Here is a 25,938-nt window from a genome sequence, read left to right on the forward strand (position 1 = left end):
CAGAACAGGTGGTGGCTGGGGAAGCGGGCACTGAATGGGCACAGCCACCGGAGATGTCTGAGGATTTGGGGTCTCTGGATACTTCTGAACCTGGGGTTTCTGCAGGAGCTGATCCCAATTGGGATGCTTGGAGAAAGGAGGATGGTTCTTTAAGTGTTCATGGGGCTAAGTGTGGGCAGGATGATTGGGACTCCGACGAATTGCTAGGTACTCCAGATCCATGAGCTCTAGCTGTGTGGAGCTCAGACTCTGAGTAGATTTGGGACACCTGGTGTTTGGGTGTGAGGCACCCAGGAGGAAGGGGAATAAAATGGGAATGTTTGGCCACTGCACTTTGCGTGTGGCAAGGTGTTGCTGAGGCGCCATTGGGATCTCTGTGTTTCCATGAAGACTGGACTTGGACTATGATTTGAATCTGCTGATATCACCTAGCTTGGCTCTCACTGTGTCTTATCGTGGACCTGTTTTGGATGACTGCACCCTCTTCAGACCTTGGATCGGAATTTGACTTTGCTACTGCCTTTGCCCTGTGATTGATGACTACTATCGGCTTTTGACTCCTGGCTTGCTGTCACGACCCAGGCTGCAGAGCACCAATAACCATACACAGAGGCCAGAATCTATCTAATATCTTTATTAAGGGAATAAGTAAAGGCAATAAAAATAAGTGTAGAATATAGTTCAGAAGAAGACCTTTCAGGAAAGGTCAATTATAGTCCAGGAAAACAATGTCCAATATAAAATATTAAGGTCCAAAGTTGTAATCCAGTAACCGAAACACTCACTTTGCCACGCAAAGTGAGGGGAGATGACAAGGTTCTTAGTCCAAGGAACTTGATGTAAGGCTAGGAAGTAACTTGATTCTTGGAACACAAGGCTTGATACAAGGTAACAAGGAACGAGGAACAGGGACAAGATCCGTGGTAAATACTTGGCAAGGTCCGGGAAGCAAGGCAAGGTCCTGGAAAGCAAGGCTGAGTCCTAGGTAGCAAGGCAAGGTCCGTGAAGCAAAACAAGGCTGGAAACAGGAACGAAGGCTTGGAAACGGGAACGAAGGCTTGGAAACGGGAACGAAGGCTTGGAAACGGGAGTAGCGCTGTCCACACACAACCTACTCCGGTAGCTGACGAATTGACTCCGCAAGATTCCTACAGGGCAAAGAACCTAAATAGGGCCTCGTTTTCCCACCAAAGAACACTTCTCTGGGGAACCAGAACCGAAAGTCAATCTCTGTGTCCAGATGCATGACTCCCTACAGTTTCTCATGAAAGCAGTCTTAATCAGCTGAATGCCTGGCTGCGATTCTCAGGCTTCTGCGATTAGCCTGTTGAACTCCTTTTTGTTGTTGATAATAATTACGGCGAGAAAATGGGGGAGATTTTGACTCAGGGCTTGTTTGGCAGATTTCTGGAAGACAAACCTCCTGCAGGTGCAAAGGCTCCAATTCAGGCTGGGAAAGTTCCAATTCTGGCTGAAACAGTGGAAAACCCAAGTTTTCCTCTTCATCTGTCACAACAGCGCTAGGAACGGGACTACATGGCCCATGAGTCATCACACTTGCTCTTTGGACACCGCTGTTATCTCCTGACCTGACCTTGGAATCCCGGACGACGTCTTTTCACCATCCTTTTGGAGCCTTCGGCTTTATCCACATTGTGGAAGCAGTCTACTGCATTCTTTGTTTGTTTGTTTCCTGACCAATTTGGTGTTTTCTTTTGGGAACTGTTCCTTTGAAAACTACAGAGCCGGCTGGCAGGGCTTGGACTCAGAAAGTGCAGTTTGCACTAACTTTGTTTAGCTTTGTTTTTACCTGCTTGTGTTGCTGAATTATATTTTTTGTTTGAACTGCTCTTGAAGCACTGATAGTGAAGTGTTTCAAGGTTTTTTCTGTGTTAACATTACTTTTTGGCTTATCTGCTGAATAAACTCTATTTTTGTTCGCTAATTGGCGTCTGACTCTTGACAGATTGCCACACGCCAAACAACAACAACAAAGGGCCAAGTTAACATGGCTAGGCTGGACGCCAGAGTGGCAGCTTTGGAACTGGAATTGGAAGCCTTAAAGAAGGCACAGCAGATCAAAGGACAAGTTATTGTTCCTGAATGTTTTGATGGAGCCAGGGAGAAACTCCCAACCTTTTTGGCTCAAGTGGACCTATACTTTTTGCAAATATCTGACCTCTCGTTTCCTACAGACACTAACAAGGTTGCATTTATTTTGAGTTTACTAACTGGGCCAGCGGGGCGTTGGGCAGTTAATGTAATTAGGGGCAATAGCCCAATTAAGAATAATTTGGCGGACTTTAAGGCAGCTCTTATTGAGACTTTTGGAGATCCTTTACAAAAGGAAAATGCGGGTTGGGCTTTATATTGGTTAAAGCAGGGTAAAGGATCTTTAATTGACTATTTGAATAAGTTTAATTTGCTTAAGCATCAGTTGGACTGGGGAGAACATGCTTTTATGTTGGCATTTACTGCTGGGTTGAATGATGGTTTGCAGGATGAACTGTCTCGTGTGGAACCAGCTCAAAATTGGGATGAGTTGGTAACCAAAGTTTGTAGAATTGAGGCTCGGTTGGAGTTTAGAAAGAAAACTCACAGGACTCCAGTTGTGGAGTATCATGCTAGTGCCCCTGTGAACTCTGGGGAGGAACCCATGCAGCTTGGAGTGCAACGCAAACTGTCCCAAGAGGAAAAAGATCGACGCAGACGATTAAGGCTGTGTTTATACTGTGGAAATGAGGGGCATTTTGCTCATAATTGCTCTTTAAAACCGTCTCAGCTGCCGGGAAAAGGGAAGCCCTAATGCGCCATGAGTCCAGCGCATTAGGGCCTATGATGCAATTGCCTAGAGGAAATAAGCATGTGTTTGTGGCCATACAATTAAGTGTAATGGGTCAGAGACCAGTTAGTACTCAGGCATTTTTGGATTCAGGGGCTACCGTTTCGTACATAGATCAAAGTTTTGCAGAAAGGAATAAGATCTCAATATTGAAGAAAAAAGTCACAGCTTGGATGGAGGGTGCTGATGGAAGGTTGTTGCATTCCGGGATGGTGGATCAAGAAACAGCGGGTGTAACCTGGCAAGTGCAAGGGCAAAAGGGGACGTTAACTTTTGATGTCACTGCACTACCTAGATATGATGTCATCTTAGGTATGGACTGGTTGACACAGGTCAATCCTCGGGTGGATTGGGCTCGCAAAACTATTAGCTTGGACCCGCCAGTGTGTTTAACTCTAAACAAAGTGGTTGGGGATATGGAAGGTGTTCTATCTTGTTATCGGGACTTCTGGGATGTGTTCTGTCAAAAAGAAGCGGATAAATTACCACCACATAGGCCTTATGATTGTGCAATCAACTTGGTGGAAGGAGCTAAGTTGCCTGCAGGCAGGTTGTATGCGCTCACGGTACCTGAAAGACAGGCTTTAAGGGAGTATTTGGATGAGAACTTGCAGAAGGGTTTCATTAGACCTTCTAACTCGCCTACGGCCACTCCAGTCTTTTTTGTGGCAAAAAAGACAGGCGACTTGAGACTTGTGTGCGACTACCGTGTGCTAAATAAGTACACTGTTCGGGACAGGTACCCTCTACCTCTAATTCCTGAGTTATTGTCTCGGGTTCAGGGAGCTTCCATCTTCACTAAATTAGATCTGCGTGGGGCTTACAATCTGGTGCGTATAAAGGCTGGGGATGAATGGAAGACCGCGTTTAACACCTGTTATGGCGCTTACGAAAATTTAGTAATGCCATTTGGGTTGTGCAATGCGCCAGCGGTATTCCAACGGTTCATTAATGATGTGTAGACCTTTTGGACAAATTTATGGTGATTTATTTAGATGATATATTAATTTATTCGAAAAACGTTCGTGAACATGGGGAACATGTGCGTCAGGTTCTGTCTAGGCTCAGGGCAAATGGGTTGTTTGCTAAGGCCTCAAAGTGTGCCTTTCATGTGTCTGAGGTGGAGTTTTTGGGACATGTTATATCTGGGAGGGAGCTAAAAATGGACCCGCGAAAAGTGGACGCTGTCAATATCTGGCAAGAATTAACCTCCAAAAAAGATGTGCAAAGGTTTTTGGGTTTTGCCAATTATTATAGGGAGTTCATTCCCCATTTTGCACACTTGACGGTGCCTTTAACCCAACTCCTGCAAAAGAAGCATTCATTTGAATGGACTACAGAGGCCAAAGAGGCATTTGTACAACTGAAACGTAGCTTTCAGAATGGGAACATTCTGGTACATCCAAATGTGAACAGACCATTTGTTGTTGAGGCAGATGCTTCTAATTATGCGCTGGGAGCAGTGCTCTCACAGAAGGACCCGTCCGGTAGATTAAGGCCTTGTGGTTTCTATTCTAGACAACTCACTGCGTTTGAACAAAACTACACGATTTGGGAGAAAGAGTTGCTAGCTATCAAGGTGGCCTTCGAAGTTTGGAGGCATTGGTTGGAGGGGGCTAAACATCAGATAGTGGTCCTGTCTGATCATAAAAACCTGGAGCATTTGCAGACTGAAATTGAACCAAAGGCAAATTAGGTGGGCATTATTCTTTTCCAGGTTTGACTTCAGAGTGCAATTTGTAGAAGGGAAGCAGAACTTGAGGGCTGATGCTTTGTCTAGGAAGCCTGAGTTTAAGACTGTGGAAATATCCTCTGAGCAAACCATTTTACCTGTTTCATTGTTAAATATGGTACAGGACAGGCAGGATCTTCATGACCGGGTGTTGTCCTCTCAAAAAGAGGATAGGTGGATGCAAGAACAGCTGATATTGCTCTCTCAAGATATGAAGACTATACTGCCTAATTTACAAGATGAAGACGGGGTACTATCATGTAATGGGCAGATTTTTGTACCGCCTGGTAAATTACGCTTGGAAATCATCCAAGCATATCATGATGAGCCAACTGCGGGACATTTTGGGAGATTTAAGACTGTACAAGCCATCACTCGTCATTACTGGTGGCCCAAAATGAGGCAGGACATTTTAAAGTACTGTGATAGCTGTGCTATTTGTCAGCAGTGTAAACATCCAGTGGGTCGACCTTGTGGTTTATTATCACCTCTACCCGTCCCTGAAAAGCCCTGGCAGATTATTTCTATGGACTTCATTACTGATTTGCCTAGGGTGGGTGGATATACTTGTATTTGGGTGGTGGTTGATTTGTTTTCCAAGATGGCTCATTTTATCCCATGCTCTAAAGTACCGGCGGCTACTACTCTAGCCAAGTTATTTGTGCGCCATATTTTCCGTTTGCACGGTGCTCCAGAAGTTATTATTTCGGACAGAGCCCCGCAGTTTGTGTCGCAATTTTGGAAGCAGTTCCATGCGCAACTTGGAACTAAGCTGAACGTCTCCACTGCGTTCCATCCGCAGACTGATGGGCAGTCTGAACAGGTAAATGGTCTGCTGGAACAGTATTTGCGCTGTTTTTGTTTACAGCAAGCTGGGGATTGGGTTCAATGGGTACCGGTGGCAGAGTTTGCGTATAACGCAGCGACACATAGCGCTAGCCAATACTCGCCTTTTGAAATTATGTATGGTTGCCATCCACGTGGGGTAGTAGCGCCTGTGCAGAATACAGTGTCGCCTGATCCAGTATATCGTTCCAGTGAACTCAGGGCCTTGCAAGACGTTGCAAGGAAGCTTCTGCTGGAAGCTAAAGCAACGCAAAAATCACAAGCTGACAAACATCGTCAGCCTGGAGTGGAACTGAAGGAAGGGGATATGGTGTGGTTGTCTACTAAGCACATGCAGGAAAATTTGGAGCTCGATTCTTAGGACCTTTCCCCATTGTTACCAAGATCTCTCCTGTGGCATTTAGATTGCGGTTACCTTCCACTCTGAAGGTTCATCCGGTGTTTCATCGATCTTTACTAAAACTGGACACGTCATCTAACCGGTCCTCAGTAGTTGCGGAGGTCTCGGATCCCACATTAATTCCGGTGGGAGGGGCCTTTGCGGGGAGGGATAGTGTTGTGACTGCGCCTTCGGGGATTATGGTTGATGGGGATGGAATTCGAAGAGGAAGAAAAAACCCTCGTGATGAGGGTTCACTGGAGGAGTTGCGCAGGAAGCGACTTAGAGAGCTATATGGGGGATCTTCTGAGGAAGATTCAGATGGGGAGATGGATGCTACGGAACAGGTGGTGGCTGGGGAAGCGGGCACTGAATGGGCACAGCAACCGGGGATGTCTGGGGATTTGGGGTCTATGGATACTTCTGAACCTGGGGTTTCTGCAGGAGCTGATCCCAATTGGGATGCTTGGAGAAGGGAGGATGGTTCTTTAAGTGTTCATGGGGCTAAGTGTGGGCAGGATGATTGGGACTCCGACGAATTGCTAGGTACTCCAGATCCACGAGCTCTAGCTGTGTGGAGCTCAGACTCTGAGTAGATTTGGGACACCTGGTGTTTGGGTGTGAGTGTTTGGTCACCCAGGAAGAAGGGGAATAAAATGGGAATGTTTGGCCACTGCACTTTGCGTGTGGCAAGGTGTTGCTGAGGCACCATTGGGATCTCTGTGTTTCCATGAAGACTGGACTTGGAGTATGATTTGAATCTGCTGTTATCACCTAGCTTGGCTCTCACTGTGTCTTATCGTGGACCTGTTTTGGATGACTGCACCCTCTTCAGACCTTGGATCGGAATTTGACCTTGCTACTGCCTTTGCCCTGTGATTGATGACTACTATTGGCTTTTGACTCCTGGCTTGCTCTTTGGACACCGCTGTTATCTCCTGACCTGACCTTGGAATCCCGGATGACGTCTTTTCACCATCCTTTTGGAGCCTTCGGCTTTATCCACATTGTGGAAGCAGTCTACTGCATTCTTAGTTTGTTTGTTTGTTTCCTGACCAATTTGGTGTTTTCTTTTGGGAACTGTTCCTTTGAAAACTACAGAGCCGGCTGGCAGGGCTTGGACTCAGAAAGTGCAGTTTGCACTAAGTTTGTTTAGCTTTGTTTTTACCTGCTTGTGTTGCTGAATTATATTTTTTGTTTGAACTGCTCTTGAAGCACTGATAGTGAAGTGTTTCAAGGTTTTTTCTGTGTTAACATTACTTTTTTGGCTTATCTGCTGAATAAACTCTATTTTTGTTCGCTAATTGGCGTCTGACTCTTGACAATCTATATATTTATATAACTTACTCTTAGAATTAGGAAACCAGATTCCTACATGTTCTCGAACTATAATATAATGTAGTTTTCCAGGGGATTTTATAAGGGGCAGGATACTTGAAAAGGTAACAGTTTCTAACCTGAATCTGCTAAAATTTATAATTTTTAGCAGTGGTTAATATGAATAAGGCAGGTGGTCAACATATAGGGTAATAATGAAAATGCAAGTCTTCCTAAAATAATAATAATAATAATAATAATAATAATAATAATAATAATAATAAATGTTTATTTGTGTCCCGCTTTTCTCCATAAACCGGACCCAAAGCGGCTCACATTATTTTAAAAACAAAACAAAATAAGTCAACATACTGGTGTGTGTGTGTATATATATATATATATATATATATAAACAGTAACCTATAAAACCAAGTTTACAATAATAAATAAATAAAATTATTAAAATCATTTATCAAATGCAATCATTGCTGGATACTCTACAAAACAGATGATGATCTTAGCACAACTTAATAAAAATTAGCCTTCCTGTCATTTCAACCAAGTGTCTTCATTAAAAGCTTGGGTGCACAAGAAGGTCTTCAGCTGCTTTTTTAAAAGATGTCAGGGAGGTAGCTGTTTTAGCCTCCAAGATCTACATGTGCAAACAACTGCTAAGATCAATTAATTGATATGTGGTACACTACTACGATGTTTGCTGGATGTTTGTTTCTACATGGTCCTCCATCCTTTTTACTCATGGTTTCAATAATATAGTTTTATGAATAGAAGGAAAATTGAAATATTATGCTTTTAAAAATTTATCGCGATTTGGCAGACAGTACAGGGTGACAAAAACAAGGACAAACAGACTGAGAGATAGCTTCTAACCTAGAGCTGCAACTATATTGAACTCTATGGTTTCATATTGATATGGCATTGGGGCTGTGCAGTGGTGGTTCAGGTGTGGAGTGATGGGTGTGTTGTTTTGTGGTGTGTCCTGGGGAAAGCATTTAATTTTGTTGTGCAATAGCACAATGACAATAAAGTTATTCAATTTACATATAGCTGTAACAATGTGATGTGATATTTGCAAAGTTATGTTGTCTTTAATGTGGCTAACAGTTAAAAGAGGAGTAAAGACAGTAGTTTAACATATATTGTTGATTTAATCAGTTGTGATTCCAGTGAAGTATGGCATGGGGATTGGTTCAGAAATGAAAGGCCAGTTTTTGATTTTTCAATCTCAAATTAATAAAGAAGACTTAAGAAAGAAGAAAGGAGATCCATTCATCCTCAACAGGTGGCTTCAAAAAAGCTGAGTTTTATTTACAACTTTAAAAAGCAAAATTGTTCTCTTACAGATGTTCAATAATAGACTCAAAGGACAGTTTAATGTAAATTATCTTTTTTGCAATGCATAATAAAAATGGTGCATCAACCAAAAATAGTTAGGGTCTGAAGTGTAATTTCACACCTAACATTAAAAAATCAACAACAGATGTTCACACTAGCCACTAACCAGCAATAATTCAGTATCTCAGCAACTTGTTATTTTAAAGACAAACTGTTGAACGCAGCAATGCTAGCACTGGTGTACTGTAACCTCATTGAGATTTTTTGAAAAGCTTTTAGAATATCTAAATAACACAGCTGTGAGCTCTTGATAACAAGTTAGCAAAAAAAAAAAAAACCTCTTGTAGCACAGCATTTTAGCAAATACATTCTCATTCCTTCATAGCAGCATATTTAATCTAAAATACCCATAGGAAAGGAATAGAAACGTCCAGCTACTGGCCCTGATTGTTATGCTTTGACAATGTTTTCTTGCTCATAGATCATTTAAAATCTGTCCACTCTTTTCAGTACAGTACCATCACAGAATGAAGTAGTCACGTCTTGTCTACTGAGTGGAGGAACAGTAAACCAGCAAATTATACTATAAACTTGAATCTAATGCTCATCTTTTTGGCCAAATCACCTTGCCAAACTTAGGGTGCACATTACATCCATATCATATGGTAATCTTAGTGCTGAGCCAAAGCAAAAGAGGAAGCTGCTTCAGGAGCCCCTAGAGCAGTGGTTCTCAACCAGTTTACTAGCTGTTAGGATTTCTAGGAGTTAAAGGCCAAAATACTCTAATTGCCTTGGTTCAATACTATGGAATCATGGTGGCTGTAGTTTTACAAGGTCTTGAGCCTTCTCTGCCAAAGAATGCTGATGCCTCATCAAACTACAAATCTCAGGACTACATAGCATTAAGTCATGACCATTAAATTATAGATGATGTCTGTCAAATAAGAGCTCTAGTTTGTCACATCTATCAGCTTGCCTAGTAGCCAAAGAAGCCAACCAAAACCCTAGGAGAATAAGCAGAGTCAAGTGACTACAAAAGAGGCAACCTGTTTTGGAAAACTGATTGAGATAGAGCAAGTGCTATCCAATGTTATTTGGAGTATGGATATGACCCTCACAAACAACTTCTACACAGGGGGGAAAAGAAAGGCTGTTTCATCACTCTAATATGGTGCTATTAAAAAAACTCTAGCAAGTGATTTATCTCTTGAAATAAAGGACTCATCCTGTCAGATTTTGAATTCTGTAAAGGCATTATAATTTTATACGAGAGAGAATATATATATATATACACACATACACACACACACACACACACACACACACACACACACACATTCAGACAGACTTAGGGATATAATGCAATGTCTAAACAATAATGCTGATGATTCCATAAAACAGCACAGTTTTATGAATGCATAGGAAAGAGGTCTTCTCTATTGTAATTATGAATACCAATTTAAATAAATGAGTTTTAAAATGTTTAAATTGGTTTCAAGAGTGTCTGGATAGAAGTATGCCCCATTTAAAGTAACAGCTATAAACTGACTAAATAGTTAAGACGCTTTAAGAGATAATGAGAAAACAATTCAACACTATTCCAAAGCATGAAGCATAGCAACTGTGGTTATATTAAATGAAATAGAAACTACAGGAAAACATTTACATTATGTTAGAATGATAGAAGTGAAATCAAGTTTAGGAGGCAATATTAAGTTTCTAGCTGAAGAAGAAAACAAGACCTAGGTTACAGGAAATCAGACAGATAAAAGGAATTTCAAGTGGCAAGATTTTCAAAAAACGATTCATGCTAAACCAAGTTTACTGTATTCACAATACTCTCCCTGTTTTAAATATAAATGAGACCTGATAGAAGAAAAGAAAATGGTCAATAATGAAAAAGAAGAGACACAGTGTGTAATATCACATAGTTAAAAATCAAGTGTTTTTTTGCTTTAGGAAGCTATCTTGTGTCCCACTCTGGGATGAAGTTTTGTTGTTGTTGTTTTTTATTTGTTCAATCGCTTCTGACTCTTCGTGACCTCATGGACCAGCCCACACCAGAGCTCCCTGTCAGCCGTGGCCACCCCCAGCTCCTTCAAGGTCAAGCCAATCACTTCAAGGATAACATCCATCCATCTTGCCCTTGGTCGGCCCCTCTTCTTTTTTCCTTTCATCTTCCCCAGCATCATTATCTTCTCAATATGTAGCCAAAGTACTTCATCTTTGCCACTAATACCCTTCCTGCCAGTGAGCAGTCGGGTTTTATTTCCTGGAGTATTGACTGGTTTGATCTTCTTGTGGTCCAAGGCACTTTCAGAATTTTCCTCCAAAACCACAGTTCAAAAGCATCTATCTTCCTTCACTTATCCTTCCTTATGGTCCAGCTCTCGCATCCATAGGTTACTCCATAGGTGGCCTTCTGACAATTTGAATGTTTTGTTTTATGTTGGAAACCACCCTGACTCTTCTCATGGAGATGGAGCAATACATACATTGATGATGATGATGATGATGATATTATTATTATTATTATTAGGAATACTCTTGCTTTAACTATGGGACCTTCGTTGCCAGTGTGATGTCTCTACTCTTGAGTATTTTATCGAGATTGGTCATTGCTCTCCTCCCAAGAAATAAATGTCTTCTGATTTCCTAGCTTCAGCCTGTGTCTGCAGTAATCTTTGTGCCTGGAAATATAAAATCTGTCACTGCCTCCATGTTTTCTCCCTCTATTTGCCAGTTATCAATCAGTCTGGTTGCCATAATGTTTGATGGATAAAGATGTATATAATTTAAACAAATAAATAAAAGGAATTGTCACTTTTCCCAGAAGTAAATAAGCACTTTATTTCTTAAAAATTTAACTATACTGTGCCACTCAGGAAAAGTCAAAGGGAAATTGCTGTGTTAAAAAAAACTGACTCTACATTAAAAATGCCCATAGAAATAAATATCTGTACTATAACTGCTTTTTAGAAAATGAATTCAGGTCCTTGTTGCCAAAGAATGGAAGAAGAAATAAGGAAGAATGCAATATGGACTTTAAACACTATGGTTAAAGAGACTTTTTCAATTCCATCTACCCTACACCAGAATTCCTCTCTGTTATATGTCACACACACACAAACATACATGGGGGGGGGGGCAATTCAAAAACACTGGAATCCAATTGTGTCATTCCATTCAAGGAATTCAACTCAAGACATTAAATTCAAGACATGGTTTAATCCAGTGGAATACACTGCTAATGGAAAAGGAGGAAAAGGGATTTCAACCAATTTCCTCTTGGCTGTGCACCCTGAAAACCTGCTTTAAAGGCTTGCGGAAGCCTGGAGAACAATGTGAAAAGTAGTATAAGGGCTCGTCTGCATGGGTCTAGTAACCCATACCATGCACTCAATCCTGGCTGACATGGCATCAGTTCATAGCTATAGCTGATAAGTTATGTATGTGTAATTCCAATATCTATATCTATATCTATATCTGATATTGAATTTCTACCTTTATTACATCAAGCTTAAAGGAGACTGAATTCAGAGATTTGGTTTGGCATGTCTTAAATTACATGAGATTTTATTGTAGTATTAACATTTATAAAGTTTTGTGGTGTTATACACTCTGAATTCTTATTTTAAATTTTAATTTCTGATGAAGAGTTTATGCAGTAAGGAGCTTTTTGCTGGCCCCTGGAAAGAGATGAAATATTGAAAAATCAAACGTATTTTTACCTCTTGACCCATTACATTTATTGATGCAGTGATTTCTATCCAGCTGCTGCTTACTTATGTCTGTGTGTTGTTGAGCAATTGACTAGGCTACATGTGTGCTGCTTTTTCAAATATTGAGTCATGTATCTGCAACAAATTATGTTACTGTTATGTTATTGTTACGTGCCTTCAAGTCTACTTCATTTTATGGAAATCCTATTGCAGCATTTTTTTTTGGCAGAGGAGATTTGCCACCACTTTTCTTCCTCAAAGGCCGAGAGAGTGTGATTAGCCCAAGGTCATTGGATGGTTTTCCATGGCTGAATGTGATTCAGACTCTGGTCTCATGTGCTCCTGGTCTACTAGTCAAACCATTACACAATGCTGGCTCATATTGTCTAATAGAAGTTGTGAATTAGTTGTTTGTTTCCTTATAATATGTGTACATAACCTTTGTTCTGCTTTTTACTCATTCTTACTGCTAAATACAGAAGCCCTTACTGACATTTTCTTAATTTGTTTGGATTACTGATTGTAATTGTTGAATCAGATCTTATTTTATGCTTGGTTACCTCCAGCATGATACAAGTTAGATACTAAGGAAACAACCACAACTACTCCAATGGAAGAATATAACTGAAAATCATATCCCAAAACCTGTTGACTTTCTTTTTTGAATATTTGTTAATATTGGTATAGTTGTGGAAACTATCATGGCAATAAAATCTTTAAAAACTAACATTGAAGACTATTTCTGCTCGAATTTCTTATTGCTGATCATGTTGTTGGTGTATACCTAAAAGTTGTTTTTGATACATGGAGACCCAAAAGCAACCCCATTACAAGTTTCTTAGCAAGGTTTGTTCAGAAAAGGTTTGCCATTGCCTTCTTATGAGGCTGAGATAACTTGATTTGCCCAAAGTTACCCAGAGAGTTTCCAGAGCTAATTATAGCCTAAAACCCTTCTCTCGAGAGACCTAGGACTTGTCTATATGAGCTCCCTAACCCTGGGCCAGAAGTCACTCCTGGGTGTCCACATGATGTCCAGGGACTTCCAGTCTTTATTATGGGGTATCCATGGTGAACCAGTTTGGCCATGTGTTAAGGGAAGTTGGGAAGTTGAGAATGTTTCGGAGCTACAGTGAAACTCTGAAGCAACCACATACTTGAGGACAACGGACTACCTCCAATGCAAATTAGTTTGCTGTCCACAAAGGCCAATGGCAGCATTTCCTTTTCAGTGCACTTGCTCCTGTTACCACAGCAGATGGCCACAGAGTTCTGGGAGAGCTCCTGGACATCTTGAGCATCCTATACTGATATCAGCAAACGTGTCCATATGACCAGTGAGAAGTGTTAGGACCGGAATGTGTGAACCTCTACAGCCTCTAGACTGGTCCTGGAATAATTGCCATGTGAAAATACTGTGAGCCCCTGGTGGTGCAGTGGATTAAACTGTTGAGCTGCTGAACTTGCTGACCAAAAGGTTGGCAGTTCAAATCCGGGGTCTCTAATTCAATACACAAACCACGAGACCAGACATGCTCAAACTGAGGCCCTCCAACTGTTTGGGCCTTCAACTTGAGAATTCCTGACCACTGAACAAGCTGGCTAGGGTTTCTGAGAGTTAGAGGCCAAAACAGATGGACAGCTGCAAGTTTGAGGATGCCCAAACTAGACCATGCTGAGTCTCTGCATTTCATTTCTTTGTTTTATGGAATTATTAAAGCTTACACATTCTTAAGACACAGTTGTCATTAGAAAACTTTTCTTTATGACAAAAGGAAATGACCCATTTAATATGGTAGATAATTATTTGATCAAATCGGTCAAAGCAGAAAATCTGACCATTTAAGTATGTTGCCTATGCTACCAAACAAGTTGGGCACATTTCTTTAAGTATGATGCACCCCTTCCATTTCTCTTCTTCTGTACTCACAAGTTACAGTGAACAAAAAAACCAGAAAAGAATGGGATGATTTAAAATCTTGTGTAAGAAGGAAAATGAGTAAGGTATATAGAAAGTTACATTAAACCTCTGGCATAATAGTACCACACATAAATGAAAGCAAAATTATAGGGAAGGTAGTTGAGAATACAGAAAGGTCAAACAAATAGACTGCCTTTAGCAAGCTCATTTAGTTTGCTAAATAAGCATGTGTTTGAATACATCTGACCAGAACAATTATTTTGTATGCTTGTGGAGAGGGGTGGGTGGGTGGGATAAGTTAAAATAAATCCATGCAACATCTAGACGTTGACTCATACAATAGATGGAAAAGGTTTGCTTTATTGGTATACAGTCATTAGTTTTCTACTGTTCCAAGATTTTTCTAAACAAAGTGCTACCAAGAAGGATAACACAGTGAGATACAAGTACACAACAAAACCAAACACTCCAGGGATCAAAAATCTTTCTTTTGCCATCAAAACAGGCTCCTTAAGTGATTAATCTACTATGTGCTGACTGATCTCTTGTGTAAGCCAAATTGCTCCACACTGGGTACTATAATCCTCAAAAGCATACTGTTAACAGCTATTTAATAAAAATCCTTGAGCTGCAGAAAGCAAAAAAATATTGTAACATAAAAAAAGAATGAAGATGCCTTACTGCACAAGGCTAAGTAAGGCAACAGCAGAGAGAAGGAAAGCACAGCATGCAATGTATCTTGTCAAAGAAATGTGAAAATAATGCCCCTGGCAATTCAAAGGATGCTTAAGTTTTTAAAAAAGTGGATATTCATTTCCCTGTGGTTAGCCCTATTTGAAATATAAAAGCCAACATTGGGCGGGGGGGGGGGGGGGTGTTGTTAAAAAACGAACACATATAGCCTGACCATTTACAGTAACATTTCATAATAATTCTAATATGTAAAAAATAACTATATGTAAGCAGTGCAACTGCAATGAGTATTAGGAAGCTAATAAAAAGTCAGATTTGCATTGCATCTGAGCTGAATATTTCAACTTTTTACTCCAAAAGATATAGTTGTGATGGAGTTTAGCAAATAGCATTTAAATGACTAGAAAATCCCATATTGTGCAGTTCTCTTTTCTTTCTACTTCTTTTTCCTACTGTAAGAAAATGTAGACTCAAAGACGATCCCAGGGATCTACAAACCAATAAGATACATATAGCACTGATGCTTCCCAGAGGAATTCTATGTTTTAAAATGAACAGTTTGAAGTCATATACTAATAATATTTTTTTTCATTTGGTAATACACCCATATGAATGGATTTACTGCCATAAATGTAGGAAATCTGCCCATGATTTTTTCAAGGTGGACGAGCAGGACAGAATAGGATGTCTGCCTATGTACTGTCTGCCACACTACTCGACAGTGTTTCTTCCTAAGATGACTCAATTGGTCTCAGGAGTGATGTTGAAGCCCAGCTGCTTGTTCTGGGTGGCATTAACATCCAGGCTAAAACTATGGTTTGTCCCATGTACTAACTGGTAGCACCTATACTGCTAAACACACTCTGGGCCTACCATTAGTTTTCTTTGTTGGGCGGGAACGTTCTACAGATCTTTTGTTATGGACATATCTCTACCTCATGGGGTTCTGGTCCTTCTTGGAAGGACAGACTCAAAAGATGCTGGGAGATGCCTATTCAACACCCTGTCCACTGGTCTGTGGTGTCCCTCAGGCCTAGGTTCTGTTTCCAAATGGGTCAACATTTATTTTTTAAAATTGGGAAATATGGTTCAGTGTCACCAGAATGCTTTTTGTTTGCAATCTTGGTGTCCATCCCGGCTTCAATGTTTCCCAATCAAGACACACAGAGATAACAGAGGAATTAGAAGTTTATTTTACTTCATGGCCAAGAATCATAGAATCATAGAATCATAGAATCATAGAATAGTAGAGTTGGAAGAGACCTCATGGGCCATCCAGTCCAACCCCCTGCCAAGAAGCAGGAAATCGCATTCAAAGCACCCCCGACAGATGGCCATCCAGCCTCTGCTTAAAAGCCTCCAAGGAAGGAGCCTCCACCACAGTCTGGGGGAGAGAGTTCCACTGTCAAACAGCCCTCACAGTGAGGAAGTTCTTCCTGATGTTCAGGTGGAATCTCTTTTCCTGTAGTTTGAAGCCATTGTTCCATGTCCTAGTCTGCAGGGCAGCAGAAAACAAGCTTGCTCCCTCCTCCCTATGACTTCCCTTCACGTATTTGTACATGGCTATCATGTCACCTCTCAGCCTTCTCTTCTGCAGGCTAAACATGCCAAGCTCTTTAAGCCGCTTCTCATAGGGCTTGTTCTCCAGACCCTTAATCATTTTAGTCGCCCTCCTCTTGACGCTTTCCAGCTTGTCAACATCTCCCTTCAACTGCGGTGCCCAAAATTGGACACAGTATTCCAGGTGTGGTCTGACCAAGGCAGAATAGAGGGGGAGCATGACTTCCCTGGATCTAGACGCTATTCCCCTATTGATACAGGCCAGAATCCCGTTGGCTTTTTTAGCTGCTGCATCACATTGTTGGCTCATGTTTAACTTGTTGTCCACGAGGACTCCAAGGTCTTTTTCGCACACACTGCTGTCAAGCCAGGCATCCCCCATTCTGTATCTTTGATTTCCATTTTTTCTGCCGAAATGAAGTATCTTGTATTTGTTCCTGTTGAACTTCATTTTGTTAGTTTCGGCCCATCTCTCTAGTCTGTCAAGATCATTTTGAATTCTGCTCCTGTCTTCTGGAGTGTTGGCTATCCCTCCCAGTTTGGTGTCGTCTGCAAACTTGATGATCGTGCCTTCTAACCCTTCGTCTAAGTCATTAATAAAGATGTTGAACAGAACAGTGCCCAGGACGGAACCCTGCAACACTCCACTTGTCACTTCTTTCCATGATGAAGACGACGCATTGGTGAGCACCCTTTGGGTTCGTTCGCTTAGCCAATTACAGATCCACCTAACCGTAGTTTTGTCTAGCCCACATTTTACTAGTTTATTTGCCAGAAGGTCGTGGGGGACTTTGTCGAAGGCCTTACTGAAATCCAGGTACGCTACATCGACAGCATTCCCTGTATCGACCCAACTCGTAACTCTATCGAAAAAAGAGATCAGATTAGTCTGGCATGACTTGTTTTTGGTAAATCCGTGTTGACTATTGGCAATGACCGCATTTGTTTCTAAGTGTTCGCAGACCACTTCCTTGATGATCTTTTCCAGAATCTTGCCTGGTATCGATGTGAGGCTGACCGGACGGTAATTGTTTGGGTCGTTCTTTTTTCCCTTCTTGAAGATAGGGACCACATTCGCCCTCCTCCAATCTGCTGGGACTTCTCCCGTTCTCCAAGAACTCTCGAAGATAATTGCTAGTGGTTCTGAAATAACTTCCGCTAATTCCTTCAATACTCTTGGATGTAGCTGATCTGGCCCTGGGGACTTGAATTCGTTTAGAGAGGCCAGGTGTTCCTGGACAACTTGTTTCCCTATTTGGGGTTGGATTTCCCCCAATCCTTCGTCCATTCCATTTTGCTGAGGTTGAAGATAGCTTTCTTTTTGTGAGAAGACCGAGGTAAAGAAGGCATTGAGCAGTTCTGACTTTTCCCTGTCCCCTGTCGCCATCACCCCATCTTCTCCTTGCAGAGGCCCTATCACCTCCTTTTTCTTCCTTTTTCTACCAACGTAAGCAAAAAAGCCTTTTTTGTTGTTTTTTATGTCCCTGGCAAGCCTGAGCTCATTTTGCGCTTTAGCCTTGCGAACCTTTTCCCTACAGGTGTTGGCTATACGTTTGAATTCTTCTTTGGTGATTTCTCCCCTTTTCCACTTCTTGTGCATGTCACTTTTGAGCTTTAGCTCAGTTAGAAGTTCTTTGGACATCCATTCTGGCTTCTTTGCACTTGTCTTATTTTTCTTCTTTGTTGGCACTGTTTGCATTTGCGCCTTGAGTATTTCACTTTTGAAAAACTCCCATCCATCCTTAACTCCCTTGTTTTTTAATATTGGCGTCCATGGAATGCCGCTCAGTAATTCCTTCATTTTTTGGAAGTCAGCTCTCTTAAAGTCGAGAATGCGTGTTTGACTTGTCTTAGTTTCAGCATTCCTTTGTATTGCAAACTCCAGGAGCACATGGTCACTTGCCCCTAAGGATCCAACCACTTCAACTGTATTGATCAGGTCTTCCACATTTGTTAAGATTAGATCAAGAGTTGCTGATCCCCTTGTTGCCACTTCTACTTTCTGGACCATAAAATTGTCTGCAAGGCAAGTGAGGAATTTGTTGGACTTTGTACGCTTGGCTGAGTTTGTTTTCCAGCAGATATTGGGATAATTGAAATCGCCCATGACTACTATATCTCTTCTTTGTGCCTGTTTGGTCAGCTGTTGACAGAAGGCTTCATCAAGCCCTTCATCCTGACTCGGAGGTCTGTAGTAGACACCCACGACAAGATCTTTTTGAGTCCCGGTTCCCTTGATTCTTATCCAGATGCTTTCAAGCTGGTTTCCCGGATTACAGTCTTGCATTTCTTCTGCAATGTAACTGGTTTTGACATATAAAGCTACTCCCCCTCCTCTCCCCTTTGTTCTATTTCTGTGAAAGAGGTTATAGCCCTCAATGGCTACATTCCAGTGATGGGAGTCATCCCACCAGGTTTCAGTGATGCCTATGACATCGTATGTGTGGTGCTGTGCTAAGAGTTGGAGTTCGTCTTGCTTATTTCCCATGCTCTGAGCATTAGTGTAAAGACATGTAAGCCCCTGTGACCTCCCCTCGAGCTGTTTATTTGGGATTATTGTGCTCTCTGTACTTGGTCCTTGCTGTGTTTGTGCAGCCCTCTGTTTAGCCTTTTGGCAGTTCCCTGTGGTCGTGGGTAATATAGTGTTCGCCAGGCTGTTGTTCCCCTCCCCCAGTGTATCTAGTTTAAAGTGCGCCTGATGAGGTTTGTGAGTCTGTGTGCAAAAAGATGTTTTCCTGCTTGTGTGAGATGTACCCCATCACTTGCCAGTAGGCCATCCTCCTGGAAGAGTAGACCATGGTCAAGGAAGCCAAAATGCTCCTCTTGGCACCATTTTCTGAGCCAGTTATTGACCTGTACTATTTTTCCGGCCCTTGTAGAGCCATGTCCTACAACGGGGAGGAGGGATGAAAAGATCACATGTACATTATACAGTTTTAGCTTTGTTCCCAGAGCTCGAAAATCATTTGTGATCTTTTGAAAAGTATGCCTAGCGGTGTCATTGGTACCTACATGAATCAACATAAGGTGGGGAGGGTGAAGGGGCTTTAGGAGCCTGCTGAGCCTCTGAGTGATATGGTGTATTTTTGCCCCCGGGAGGCAGCATGTTTCTCGAGCCATCCCATCCGGTCTGGAAATGATGGCTTCCGTTCCTCTAAGGAGGGAGTCACCTACTACCACGACCTGTTTCCTTTGAGGATTGACAGGGTCCCTTTTGTGCAAGACAGTGTGTATGTCCCCTGAAGAGTGTTCCAGTTGAAGTGAATCGTGTGGGTGTAAAATGTTGCCCTCCTCCTCGACATCCCCAGAGCATTCATCAATGACAATCCATTGAGATGCGTCCAAGAGCCCATCACTCTCCCAAGGGTGTTCCTGCTGTGTCTGGTCCACAATTGGGGATGGAGCACTTGCATGGTTACATAAGTGTGAATGTGGTGATGCACTGTCCCCATCAGGGCTATCCCCTGCGCATTGATCAAGAGTGGCCCACTGAGTGGTATCTAAGTAACTGTGGTCCTCCACAAGATGTCAGGGGAAATTTCCCAGATCAGGCATACCTCACATTCACAGACATGGACATTTTATAGACATTTGTAAACAACAAACATTGTTTTGATTGGTACAAACTATATTTGCAGTTTCATTCATTCAAAGTACATCAATTGTTATGTTTACAGCTTGTGATTGGTGCAGAGTATGGCAGGACACTTAATAAAGACTTTCTTTGGAAGAATCTGGAGTCCCTCTTCTATATCCATGTGGGCCCCTTTCTGCCAGCGAGGATCCTCTCAGAAAGGGAAATGGTCACTAGGGGAATTTTGACAGTGGCCAGGATTACATTGATATGGTTAAATTTAGTCCCCTTATATACTTTCAGATAATCCAGGTTATCAAAGCAGAAAGTCCACATTATCTGATTTGAACTGGGTTATTTTAGTCTACACTGCCAAATAATCCAGTTCAAAGCAGTTAATGTGAATTTTATACAGATGTGTAGAGAAGGCCTTAATGCACCTGCTACACTTGTTTCTTTTAAACTAGACATGGTTATAAGGACATATGACTGGTTACATTCCATTTGGATTTACTGTAACATGCTCTTAAAGAGGTTGCCTTTGGAAACTATTAAGAAACTTTAATGGATGAAAAATGTTGCAGTTATTAATCTCTTGATCAGAGTTGGTAACAGGGCTCATGTGACAATATCCCTCCTTCACTGAAAACATTCACTGGCTGCCAGTTCATTTCAATGCATAATTCAAAGTCTTGTTTTTGCCCTTTAAAGGCCAACATGGCTTTGGTCTGGAAGATCTCCCTACACAAGCCAGTTTGAGTTTTAAGATCCACAGGGGAAGGCTTTCTCTCATCCATACGACCTTTATAGGGTCATTTGGTGAGGACATGGGAGAGAGCCTTCTCTATGCGTCCCTCCAACAGGTTGTAGAATTCCTTCATGGAAATTCATTGCCCCCTTCCCTGCTATCCTTCCACCAACAGGTGAAAACCTTTTTATTCATGCAAGCATTTTAAATTAGATAGCAGGTGAGCATATTAGTCATTTAAAAAAAATTCTGATGTGTTTTGATTTGTACTTGGTTCCCTTGCAGTTAAAATGTCTACACTGTACATGTAAATGTTCACTATACATAGCTGGCACTATCACAACGAGTCCACAGAGAAAGAATTAAGCCAGTCTTGCTACATTTTTACTGTGAGATTCCATGCAATGCATTTATATGCATATATATTTTAATGAATCTATGAAGCTTCCCCTATCTAACAAAAGCAGCTAACATATACGGATATCATTCTGCCTATTCAATGAAAATAAGCAAAAGATCAAAGAAATTAAGTCCAAGTCACATCAAAGGAAGTGCAAAGGAAAAAAAGTCTTTTCAGCTGCCCTGTTGTGAGAAGCATCACTCTAGTATCACAGCAGGCCATGTTCTCAGTGCTTGTAGCATCATGATTGTTGCTAATTAAGCTGGTCTTATTTTTCACTTCTGACAGAATGAATATCAAACTCTGTTTTTTATGTAGTTATTACTCTGGTAACTAATCTCCAAGGGGAACTGAAACCCAACAATATTCAGACTTTCCAAAAGCAAACAAAATGTGAACTAGAGATCTGTAGACATGATCTCAGCTGGAAAGTTTGCTCCATATGTCAGCAGAGCTTCCAAGCAGCATATACTGGAAGGGCTGTCAACATAATCTGAATTTAAAGTTAATTAAAAATATGTTAATGGTTATGGCATAGGATTCTAACTTTAAATTGTTTTGTTTAAATGTAGGCACATAATTTGATACAAGTTAACTCAAATACTAATGAAAATTTGTACTTGGTTGACTCAATAACAACATAAAACTTTTACATTCTTATTAGTAAGCAAACTATAGATTGCTCAAGGCAATAGTCTGAATCTATAAAAGTCATAGTTTTTAGGGGTGTGTAATTTTATTTTATTTCAAAATTTGGACGGCCCTTGTTTTGTTTTGAAAATATTTTCAAAAATTTGGGGGACGGGGTGTGTTTCAAATCAAAATTTCTAAAGCTTTGTTATCATTTTATTTGTTTTGTTCCATTGACAGCCATGGGGGAATGTAGAGGCTAATTTCTCCATCATATTTATGGCTATCAGGATGAAACTTGAGACCCTTGTAGGACGTGTACGACTGTGAGCCTCCCAAGTTTCAGAACATTTCGCTCATCCACTGATCTTTAGAAAATTTAATTTTTTATAAATAAATTGTTTTTTAAAAAACAAAAAAGAGGTATCCTTTTGAATTTCTAGACAGTGACTGAACATGGGGAGGACATCATTCCTGCAAGGTTTCAGAAAGATCCAGACATCCACTGATTTTTAGGATTTTTTTTCAGTTTAAGAAATTTAAGCACATTAGGAAGTCATGCTTTTTCAGCTTCAGAGAATTTTAGTCATTCAAAATTTTTTACAGCTTTCAAGATTAATGTTTTCACACTTGTAGGATTTTTAATTTTAAGATTTTTTTCAATTACAGCCCTTTGAGTTGGGTTGGACTAGATGACTTTGGGGGTCCCTTTAGGGAAAACTTTTGAGGATCACTTCTTCAGCATTTTATAGCTATCAGGATGACACTTGAAACACATATAGGACACATTTTTGTCTTTTAGCCTGCCAAGTTTCAGGATGTTTCGCTCATGCACTGATTTTTGGGAAATTTCTTTGAAATTGTGAGGAGCTTACAGGAAAAACAAAAACAAATGCCGCTATCATTCAGCAGCCAGTGTAGCGGTTTCTGGGACCTTAAGTGCAGGAAAATCCAGAGGAAAACCAGCCCTATGATTGGCTGAGGAAGAGCATGTGATGCAGCAAATATGGCTGCACTCAGCTCCATTGTTCTAACTGAGAGATTACTTTAATTTGGAACAAAATGGTCTGGCTGTACAAATGAAATTAACAAACATTTCTAGATTTTTTTTTTGGGGGGGCTGTTTTGTTCTGTTTGGGTTTGGGGAGGGGGGGCTTCCCACATTTTATTTCATTGGTTTGTATCTATGAATTGCCAGATTTGAATGACATTCAACGTTTTGCACACCACTAATAGTTTTTATAGATGCACAAAGATAGAGACAACTGTGTTTACAAGACCAATATGCAATTATAGTAATATCAATCATGTGGTTTCCTTGATTGAGTCCATCTATCTGGGAGGCTGTCTTCCTCTTTCTTACTATTTTCTACCTTCCCGAGTGTCATTGTTGTTTATAATGAGTCATGTCTTCTCATAATATGTCCAAGGTATGACAGTCTCAGGACAGTCATTTTAGTCTTTATGAAAAATTTGGACTTCATTTTCTCTAGGATTCATTTATTTGTCTTTTCAGCATTCCACAATATCTGTAGAACTCTCCTCCAGCACCACCTTTCAAATGAGTTAATTTTCTTCCTATCAGCTTTCTTTAATGTCCATCTTTCACAAACACACATCAACATTGAAACTACAATGTCATGGACAATTCTTTAGAATGATATATCTTTACACTTCAAGCTCTTGTCTAGTTCCTTAATAGCTGTCCTTCCAAGTCCTAGTCTTCCAATCTCTTGACTGCAATCTCCATTGTGATTGATGACTGAATCAAGGTATAGGAAATCTTTAACTATTTCCATGTCACCACTGTCTTCTTTAAAATTACATAACTCATCTGCAGTCAGTGATTACAATTACCTCCAACCCAGGTCCTCCCTGTGATCTGTTATAGCTCAGGTGAATTTACATTTTTTGTAAAAATCTCACATAAGAATGCAACATCATTTATTTCATCTTTTGACTTCACATCGGCTATTGCTTTTCTTGGAGATAATTGTATGCAAATATTTTTACATTTTTTCTTGTCTCTTAATTATCCCACACAAATTTAGACTTGCAGCTTTTAATTACTGGTGAAAAACAAGGCATTTATTTGTGAGAGTATATATCTAATATGGTGAGGCAAAATGAAAGCTATTATAAAAGATAGGAATTTGGCGAGTAATAATTTGTATGAATGATTATTTCTGTTAGAGAAATTAACTACAATAAAAATGTCACTACAGCAAAAATTAAATATCAGCAATTCCTTTTTCAATGGCAGCATTTGTTTGCACAATACATTTGTGTCTATCTTCCTTTTATAGCAATAACAGCCTTTCCACAAGAATGAAAGACTCTCCTTTTCAATTCATGTTTCTATATTACACTATTCAGTATCTTCTCCCACAGCTGTGTGTGTTGTATTCATATACATATATGCTAAAACCAAAAACACTACAGTCTATCAAGTTTTTCTACAGTCTCAGATGTTTTTGTATATAATTCTTGAAAGCAAATGCTATTTTACATTCCAATCAATTTAGTTTACAGGAGGAAGAAAACATACCGTAAAAATAACTCTATCTGCATTTTTATATATCTGTGAAATAGTAATTTCTGGGTTTTATGTTTAGTTCTCTTGATTTTTAAAATATATTCTCAGCTTTTTGGCATCCTTTTTAAAATCACATCTGTTCAGGCTTTGTATTCTTGGACAGATTCTTCCCACAAAGCCTATCCCAAATGCATAGGTTATAGAATAAGAGGTGCACAGAATTCTTTTGTGCCTCAAATACCTTGAGTACAGTACTTGCATATTGGCTTAATATGCAGTAATGGACTCAGGGTTGTTTAAACACAAACTTAGAATGTGCTCTGTGGATTTTTCTTTGTTATATAAATTGGTCACATATCCAGTGCAGTTTATTTTAAGTACTGGATCATTTATCTGTTGCTGAAGTTACTCAGCAGCAAAAATTGTTGAATACATTTTCTTTTTTTTTTAATGTTAGTAGGCAAAAGCTCTCATAAAGTTGAAAAAAAGAACTTAATGATCTTTAATAACATGGCACTTCAAGCTTATCTTCAGTGACTTTTTGAATGAAGAGAATCCTAATTGGCTAGAATTGTTCAGCAGATAGAATTCTGACTGTCTCAAGAGGAACCTGCCCTCACTCATGCCTAGAAGTTTTATTCATAGGTTAATTAGGACATCGTCTCAGCAGGATTGAAGAGGATATTGGAAGGACAGCATACTGAATTGAAATACAAGCAAAATTCAAAAACATCCTTCTGTGTTAAGGGAACATTCAGAGAACACGCATTTTATCCCCCCCCCCCTGCTCTGTCTAATCATGAACTTCAAAGAAAAGGGGAAATTCCCAATTCCTAAGCAGCTTGACCAATTAAAGTCCTATTTGTGGCAAGAACTCTATCAAAAATGAAAGAATCATGATAGATGAATTGTTTACTGTTACAAGGAGGCCCTAGATACTTTTGAGCAACAATTCAGAACTTTTCTGGAAGATAAAACTTTTGTTCTATAGACTAAATTTAAGATATTGAAAGTCCCATGGTTTTCAATGGGACTTCCCATCCTGGCTTGGAGATAGTAAGATACAACTGACATAATGGTTTATTGGATTTGATCTATCTCCATTTAACAGGAGAGATACAATCTGAGAATCACTTTCATTTAGAACTTTAAAACTACAAACCGGTAAGAGTCAAATCATAAAAGAAAATAATACTTATGCTCAGTCTATGAAATAATTTCCATGGGGCACTTTGTTGTTAACTGCCATCAGATCAGCTTTAACTCTGGTGACTCTATGAATGAAAACATAATAGAAAAGAACACCTATGCTCAGCCTATGAAACAACATCCATAGGATACTACTTGAGTTAAATGAAAAGCAATCTCATACTTATATTCATGCTGGAAGCAAGTAACTATAGTATTTCCCAATTTATTTACATGTATCCAGCAAGTAACCATAATGGAGAAAATACATCATGCAAATCTCTACTAGCAGACTTCTTTTAAAGTGTTCAATTCTTGACTTGGTTAATGTTTCTCAGATTGTTTCACCAGACTGTTTAGTGCTAAATCCTATAACCCCGAATGTTATAAAACCACCTGCACCAACAATCTAGGATTGTCATTTGCTGACACCATAGTTCCTTCTCCTTACTTTTTCAACCTCCTAACCACAAACTCCAAATTTCTCACTCTCTCTCTTT

At 40.2% G+C, this 25,938-nt stretch overlaps 1 protein-coding gene across 2 annotated transcripts in view; it reads right to left on the minus strand.

The window, feature by feature from the left end:
- cntn3 (contactin 3) overlaps positions 1 to 25,938 on the minus strand; it is a 286,640-nt gene that overhangs the window by 146,531 nt on the left and 114,171 nt on the right. The window lies entirely within an intron of this gene.

Source organism: Anolis carolinensis, chromosome 2 (genome assembly GCF_035594765.1).
Source record: "Anolis carolinensis isolate JA03-04 chromosome 2, rAnoCar3.1.pri, whole genome shotgun sequence".
In the NCBI taxonomy this organism is placed as follows: Eukaryota; Metazoa; Chordata; class Lepidosauria; order Squamata; family Dactyloidae; genus Anolis; species Anolis carolinensis.